The sequence below is a fragment of the Notolepis coatsorum genome (genome assembly GCF_963971535.1).
Source record: "Notolepis coatsorum genome assembly, chromosome: 8".
Lineage (NCBI taxonomy): Eukaryota > Metazoa > Chordata > Actinopteri > Aulopiformes > Paralepididae > Notolepis > Notolepis coatsorum.
The window spans coordinates 462458-470922 of record NC_140172.1 but is presented as its reverse complement, the minus strand read 5'-3'; the positions used below and the strand labels follow the sequence as shown (position 1 = coordinate 470922).

Below are 8465 nucleotides of genomic sequence, written 5' to 3'. Positions count from 1 at the left end.
CAGTAGACGTACAGTATACTATCTTTTTACAGTAGATGTACAGTATAGTATATTTTTACAGTAGAACACAACAGAACATATTTGAGTGCCATTTGAATAATATAAATAATATGTATGATATGATATAATGTAATGTTATATATTATAATATAATAATAAAGTATAATATATTTAGCTCCCATTTGAATAATATAGATATTATGTCTAAAAACATGACATTCTTTAGACTATTGCGCCGCTGCAACTAGAAACACTGGCCTAGCCTGCTTCTAAGTTCAGTGGCCTGACTGCATTAAAAAAAATTAAGTATTTTAATTACATTTTTTTTAAATCATCTGGCAACCCCCCCCCCCCCCCCCCCCCACGATGGCTTGTGACCCCCACTTTGGGAATCACTGCATTAGAGACCACTGCTGTTCATTAGAGAGCACTGGCATAATCTAGAACATTGATGCCTGTCCTACAACGCAGCCTTTGATTGTATGACGTTGTGGTCCACCAGGGAAGTTTCTAGATCACCGTGGTCCACTAGGGAAGGTTCTGGAACACTGTGGTCCACTAGGGAAGGTTCTATAGCACTGTGGTCCATTCAGGAAGGTTCTGGAACACCGTGGTCCACTAGGGAAGTTTCTAGAACACTGTGGTCCATTCAGGAAGGTCCTAGAACACCGTGGCCCACTAGGGAAGGTTCTGGAACACTGTGGTCCACTCAGGAAGGTTCTAGACCACTGTGGCCCACTTAGGAACGGTTCTGGAACACCGTGGTCCACTCTGGAATGTTCTAGAATACTGCAGTATTCCGGGTTTTGCTTCTCCTGCTGAACAGCTGGCTCAGACTGCGCCCGCTGGCCTTTTTATCAGATGACTGAATCTGCTGCCTTCAAGGAGAGGAGGAGAAGACAGCAGAGATGGAGAGAGCGAGAGAGAGAGAGAGAACGAGAGAGAGAACGAGAGAGAGAGATAAAGAGAGAGAGCGAGAGAGAGAGAGAGAAAGAGAGAGAGAGAGAAAGATAGATAGAGAGAGAGTGTTAATGTATTTATCAATCAATCAAGTTGTTGCATCTGTCACGGGCGCCTGAGCAATGGAGCAAGTGGAGCAGCTGCACCTCCACAATTGAACTTGGGGGAGCAAACGTGTGCTTTTGCACCCCCACTTTTTGATCATGTGAAAAATATGATATGTCCCCCCCCAATATATAACTGTAAACATAACTACGTAATTTCAATCAAATGAATAATACGCAATGACACTTAATAGCGCGTTTTTAAGTTTCCAAAGAGTGTGCCCCCCTGCCCCCCCACATTTTAATGGTTTGATCCAGTGCCTCCCACGGCCCCTCCCTCCCCCAGCATGCAACGCCGAGCTTTCAAACAACCCTGTTTCATATTTTCCATCAAATACCACTTATTTTCTGATTTTCATTTAATTGGAAAGAAAATAATGATAATAATAATAATAATGATAATACAATACGAATAAAGTACTTATATCTGCATTTACAGATGCCAGCCTTCAATTCATTATGAATTGAAAATGGGGGACCCTGATGTAAACAAGACGAAAGTCTTTCTCTGGTCTGCATCCCCTTAACAATTGTGTGTATTGAGCCGTACTGTATTGTACCCATTCTGCAATATGTTAATAACAATTTTAATCAATCAATAACAGATTGCAGAATGGGTACAGCGTACAGTACAGTACGGCTCAATACACATGATTGTTAAGGGGATGCAGACCAGAGAAAGACGTTCGTCTTGTTTACATCAGGGTCCCCCATTTTCAATTCATCATGAATTGTAAGTAAGGGTGCAATTACCACCGTGCAATCCATTCTTTGTGGATCCCGCCCTTAGACAGATGCCCTGACTGAGCGAGAGAGAGAAACAGAGAGAGAGAGAGAGAGAGAGAGAGAGAGAGAGAGAGAGAGAGAGAGAGAGAGAGAGAGAGAGAGAGAGAGAGAGGAGAGAGAGAGAGAGAGAGAGAGCGAGAGAGAGAGGGGAGGATATAGCGGAACAGATGCCCTGACTGAGCTCTCTCTCTCTCTCTCTCCCTCTCACACACACACACACACACACACACTTAGATAGAGTGAGAGAGAGAGAGAGAGAGAGAGAGAGAGAGAGAGAGAGAGAGAGAGAGAGAGAGAGAGAGAGAGAGAGAGAGAGAGAGAGACACACACACACAGAGAGAGAGAGAGAGGAGAGAGAGAGAGAGGGAGAGAGAGAGAGAGAGAGAGAGAGAGAGAGAGAGAGAGAGAGAGAGAGAGAGAGAGAGAGAGAGAGAGAGAGACACACACACAGAGAGATGAGAGAGAGAGAGAGAGAGAGAGAGAGAGAGAGAGAGAGAGAGAGAGAGAGAGAGAGAGAGAGAGAGAGAGAGAGAGAGAGAGAGAGAGGAGAGAGAGAGAGAGAGAGAGAGAGAGGGAGAGATTCTTCCAGCATGCTGTGTAATAGTTCTGGTTCAGTGTAATAGCTCTGGTTCAGTGTAATAGTCTGGTTCAGTGTAATAGTCTGGTTCAGTGTAATAGTTCTGGTTCAGTGTAATAGTTCTGGTTCAGTGTAATAGCTCTGGTTCAGTGTAATAGTTCTGGTTCAGTGTAATAGTTCTGGTTCAGTGTAATAGTTCTGGCTCAGTGTAATAGCTCCGGTTCAGTGTAATAGTTCTGGTTCAGTGTATTAGTTCTGGTTCAGTGTAATAGTTCTGGCCCAGTGCCTCGGCTTGTGACCAGCTGCCATGTGGAGCCTCGTTTCACAACATTACAGCATCATAATGTTGTTGTATGAAGAAAGCAATACCACACATTGTCCCCAGAGGTGTCGCTGTTAGTAGCTCACCTGTCAGTGTGTGAGTCAGACTGGGGGGTGGGGTCTCTCTTCTTGAACCTCCACAACCTGCTCTTGTGCTCCCCCTGCTGGGCACATGCATCAGTTACATTGACATAATGATAATATGACTTGTTATGTATATATATATATAATGTTGTATATTTATACTTACCACATATTTTATATACTGTCTGTATTATACCTACATATAATCCGTTTTACATATCTATAGATACTATATCTATATCTGTACATATCCCTTACCTACTCTTACTAGTTACTATATCTATATCTGTACATATCTCTTACCTACTCTTAGTAGTTACACTGCTGGCCAGTATGACTTACTACCATAGTGTCTTTATACCTGTATCACTGTACATATTAATACTATATCTATATCTGTACATATCTCTTACCTACTCTTACTAGTCACACTGCTGGCCAGTATGACTTACTACCATAGTGTCTTTATACCTGGATCACTGTACATATTAATACTATATCTATATCTGTACATATCTCTTGCCTACTCTTACTAGTTACCCTGCTGGCCAGTATGACTTACTACCATAGTGTCTTTATACCTGTATCACTGTACATATTAACACTTTAATCGCCGATGACACCTTTAGACGTCATTCCTAGCCATGCTCATTCTGCCGAAGACGCCGTAACTCGTCTTTGATATCAATATTTAAAAAATCTGTGATCGAAATCATATTTCTCCTCCAGGGACCTGAGATATACTGCAAAACTCCACTCAACTCTCTAGCGGTTCAAGAGCGCCATCTGGTGGCCGATCGGCAGATCGCCAACAGGAAGCGACTCGTCAAACCGGAAGTGCTCATCCATATGTCGTCCGGGCACTCGCTATCGTTAGAGAGACTCCGTCTTTACACAGTGAACATCGATCGGTGCAAATAACTCGAAAAAACAACATGATTTGGACGTATATACTATTATACAACCTGGAAATGGATCTGGCATTTCTCCATCCCATAATAGAAAAAATTCTGTTCCACGCTCATCGCCCAACGCTATGAGGAAGCTACCGTAAGATTCAGCGTTATTCTTTAACGTGTTCGATACTAACTGCTCTGATGATCATATGACCCACACTAGATGAATGATATAACGTTTTCCACGGAATTATAAACGACCCCCCGCCCATCCGGTCATCATCAGATGATACGTAGTAACTTCTAGAAGTACCTCCAGTTGAAATTTATTATCTGGCACCGATCGCTACCAAACTGTATTTGATCATCAATATAATGCATTTAGGGCTATAAATCAAGTTCTGAAGAAAGCTGCAGAAAACGATAAAAACACACTTATACTTTAGACCATATTTTAGTATGAATATGTGAATGAAAAAGTATAACGTTGCTACACCCTGAACAATACATATAGGACATTGAATGGGCCATGATAATGTCAATTTAGCAATACAATTTAAAAAGTTATAGCCCTGCAAAGAAGGGGAACTTCTCCATGTTAAATAGGGCTGGCGAGGGATGGTAAATTATGAATTTAACGATGGCGATCAAAGTGTTAATACTACAACTACCATAGTGTTTTATACCTTTATACCTGTATCACTGTACATATTAATACTACAACTATGTACATACATTTAATCAGTACTCAGTAGTACTCATTTATATATTTTATATCCAGCCGGGAACAAACATCAGTTACATTGATATATGCCCCGTTATTATATATATATATACACAACAGGTCATATTACTGTTGAGGTCTGTTTCTGTTCACTACCTGGTTTCTCTCAACGTCCTCCTGCTCCGTCAGCTCATTTATACTGGCATGGTGCCCCCTAGTGGAGGCTTTCTTCCCTATGAACCACACACACACACACACACACACACACACACACACACACACACACACACACACACACACACACACACACACACACACACACACACACACACACACACACACACACACACACACACACACACACACACACACACACACACACACACACACACACACACACACACGCACACACACGCACACATTTTAGATGCTTTATTTATGTCCACATGAATACAGTGTGCATTAAGGACATAAACACTAACAATAAACACTGCAATTAGCTCATTGGGAGTCAATCAATTACGTTTGTGACTGTGCAGCATTCATCGTACACATACAATATCGACACAGATGATGTTTCAAAAACAGATACAATGGCATTTCCGTAAAACTATATCTACTCTATGGGTACAAAAAGCAACGCTGTCTCCAAATAGAGCGGCTACCAATAATAGCAGATATAGAGCAACACCTTGCTAACTGTTTAGCCTTTCTCTTGGAGATGTGGGCCATCTGAAGGCCTCTAACCACCAGCTTGTGAACATGACCCACTGACCCAGGCTGCCAAAAATTAAAAATAAAGGTTGACACTTGTAGCCTAGTTGTGAGATGTTCAGCTTGAGCTGCTGATATTTCAGCAACTTGGTTAAAAAGGCTTCCTCCAGGCTGTGGTCGAAGGTACAGCCAACCTCCATCTAGAATAAACACCTCTCTACTACTCTCATTAACCACCACAACATCAGGGGTGTTGGCTGAGATGTTACAGAACACCTCAAAACAAATGCACCCACTTGCACGTGACCACGCCACTCCCATGCCCCCGTTCGATTTCCATAAGCGGAAAACATCCAAGGGACCTCAGGGCGCTAAGAGCGGGACGCTCAGCCAGTATCATATAACTAGGGTTATAGGATAACCTTACGTTATATATCAACTGGCTATCGCGTCCCGCTCTGCCTACTGAGATAAGGGAAGAGCAGACACGTGGCCCGGACAAATGCACCCCCTGAGGGCCCGTAAGCCCCAGCCAGGGAGGAGGGAGTCCCGTCCACCCGCCGTCCTAACGAAGGGGGGAGGCAGTCAACTCCACCAAAGTGCGGAAAGGGGGGAACCAAGAACCGCTGAACGCACAGAGCAAGCGGGACCACGTGTGACACAGCACCCCGTGGCACACACCCACACACCCCTGCTAGCCCACCTGATGGCGGGATGCAGGAGAGGTCCTGGACCTCAGGACCGCCTGGGAGACAGAACCCTCAGTCATGTCCATGTGGTAAAACTTAACGAAGGGACCCGGGGAGGACCAGAAGGCCACAGCACAGATGTCCTCCACCGAGGCCCCCCCCTAACAGGGCAGCAGAGGCCACTAGTGTCTATTGTAACTAGGTATGTCCGATATTATCGGCCTACCTATATTATCGGCCGATATTGGCATTAAAATGTGATATCGAAAATGATCTGTATCGGTTTAAAAAAAATATATATATATATATATATATATTTAACCTTTATTTACCCAGGCAAGCAAGTAAGAACACATTTTTTTTATTGTCAAAAGTATGCATAATGTTGTGTTAATTCCACGACAAGAGATATGTAAGGATAATGTATAGCTACGAGGTCATTGTCGCAAAATAATTGACCGACACAGAGTTTAAAATACCGAGCCGCCTCGCCGAGGTGTTTTAAACGTCAGTGAAGGTCAATTATTTTGCTACAATGACCGAGTATAGCTATACATGATCCCGCTTATTACATGGCTAACTTACTAACAATATACCTAATTCATTTTACATCAACAAGACGAGATCAAATTTAGACGCAGTTCTGTTCTGTCGCTCCCGCTGTCATCGCCGGCAGCTTGCACTGATGACTGAATGCAGCTGTGCATATGCTGAGCAGCTGAAACAGTGTGTGTCAGTGGGCTCCAGCTGCGAAAAACAATAATCACCGGTGGTTATCGGAAAATAATTCACCGCTGTCGGGGCTATTGACCAATCACAAGCAAGCATTTCGGCGAATGTTAAAACCCCATGTAATAAGTAATGTTATTACATGGCGTTTTCACATTCGCCCAAATGCTTGCTTGTGATTGGTCAATAGCGCTCGTCAGAGGTCCGATATTACTCGATAACGGACCTCTGTGGAACAATAATGACCGCTGTGCGCAGCTGTTCGCAATCAAGGCCACTGACACACTGCATCAGTGCAGCCAATCAGACACACCTGCCGGCTGCACTGACAGCGGAGTGTGTGTGACGATGACAGCGGGAGCGACAGAACAGAACTGCGTCTACATTTGATCTCGTCTTGTCGATGTAAAATGAATTAGGTATATTGTTAGTAAGTTAGCCATGTAATAAGCGGGATAATGTATAGCTATACTCGGTCATTGTCGCAAAATAATTGACCTTCACTGACCTTCACCTCTGCGAGGCGCCTCTGTGTTCTAAACTCCGTGTCGGTCAATTATTTTGCGACAATGACCTCGTAGCGATACATTATCCCTTACTTAATTACCTGAAATTATTCAGTTTTTGGGGGGGGGGGACCCTGCATATATTGGTATCGGTTGATATCGGTATCGTAGATTAAGAGTTGGACAATATCGGTATATCGGTATCGGTAAAAAGCCAATATCGAACATCCCTATTTTATTGTAATGTATAATATAACTGATGAGGGCAGACAGACGCTCATCTGCACCTTGATTACACTGCCTACTTGCTCATATGTGTATATTCAGAGTTAATTATATTGCTATATTGTTTACACTGCCTATTTTTACTTTTCCACTGTACTATAATTGTATGACCTGTATCATGTCTTCTACTATTCAGATTCAGATTCCTTTATTAAGCCATTTGTGTAAGCCACATAGGTAATTGTTGCGGCATTACAGTGTATGCATTTTTCTTATTTTTTTCACAATAACAATAAGTACAGATACATATTACCATGGATCTGTACCCCCCCCCCCTCCCCCCTCCCCACATGCTGCTAAGATGCCAGAATTTCCCCAAGGGGATCAATATAGGAATATCTTATGGTTTGTGTTTGTGGATGTTGCCTACTTTGCATAACGTTCATTAACTATTGATATGGCCTGACACTTAATTATTACAAATGGTAACTGTGACTTTTTTGATTGACAATAGGTATTAAGTATCGGGTATAACGTTATTGCGATACGCTCATACAGATCATAATTTTGACCTGTATTTATTATTGCACTAGGAATGGGAGCTCCCGCCTTGTGCTCACTGCCCTCTGTGCGTTTGTTTACGTCAAGGTTTACGTTGCACTACTCGCATGTTTTTTATTAGCCAATAACGGGCCACATTTTTTACGTGTCTTTTTCCATAAACTAATTCGCTAGCTCTGTGTGTTACATTAAGTAAATGTGAAAAAGCCTAAAAGTAGCCTTTTACCGGTAAATCCGGTAGAGTAAAATCTCTACATTTCTACCGGTATATCGGTTCAACCGTTATACCGGCCAGCCCTACAAACATACATTGAAAGGTCAGTGGGAGGTCAGTAGAAGGTCAGTGGGAGGTCAGTGGGAGGTCAGTAGAAGGTCAGTGGGAGGTCAGTGGGAGGTCAGTGGAAGGTCAGTGGGAGGTCAGTGGAAGGTCAGTGGGAGGTCAGTGGGAGGTCAGTGGAAGGTCAGTGGGAGGCCAGTGGAAGGTCCGTGGGAGGTCAGTGGGAGGTCAGTGGGAGGTCAGTGGGAGGTCAGTGGAAGGTCCGTGGGAGGTCAGTGGGAGGTCAGTGGGAGGTCAGTGGGAGGTCAGTGG

At 43.3% G+C, this 8465-nt stretch overlaps 1 long non-coding RNA gene across 1 annotated transcript; it reads right to left on the bottom strand.

Moving 5' to 3' along the window:
• Positions 1-367: 367 nt before the first annotated feature.
• On the bottom strand, positions 368-4688 carry LOC311233176. The gene is made up of 3 exons (XR_014620008.1): positions 4609-4688; positions 2836-2912; positions 368-878 (listed from the first exon to the last, which is right to left on the bottom strand). It is a non-coding gene; the product is annotated as an uncharacterized lncRNA (long non-coding RNA).
• Positions 4689-8465: the final 3777 nt, after the last annotated feature.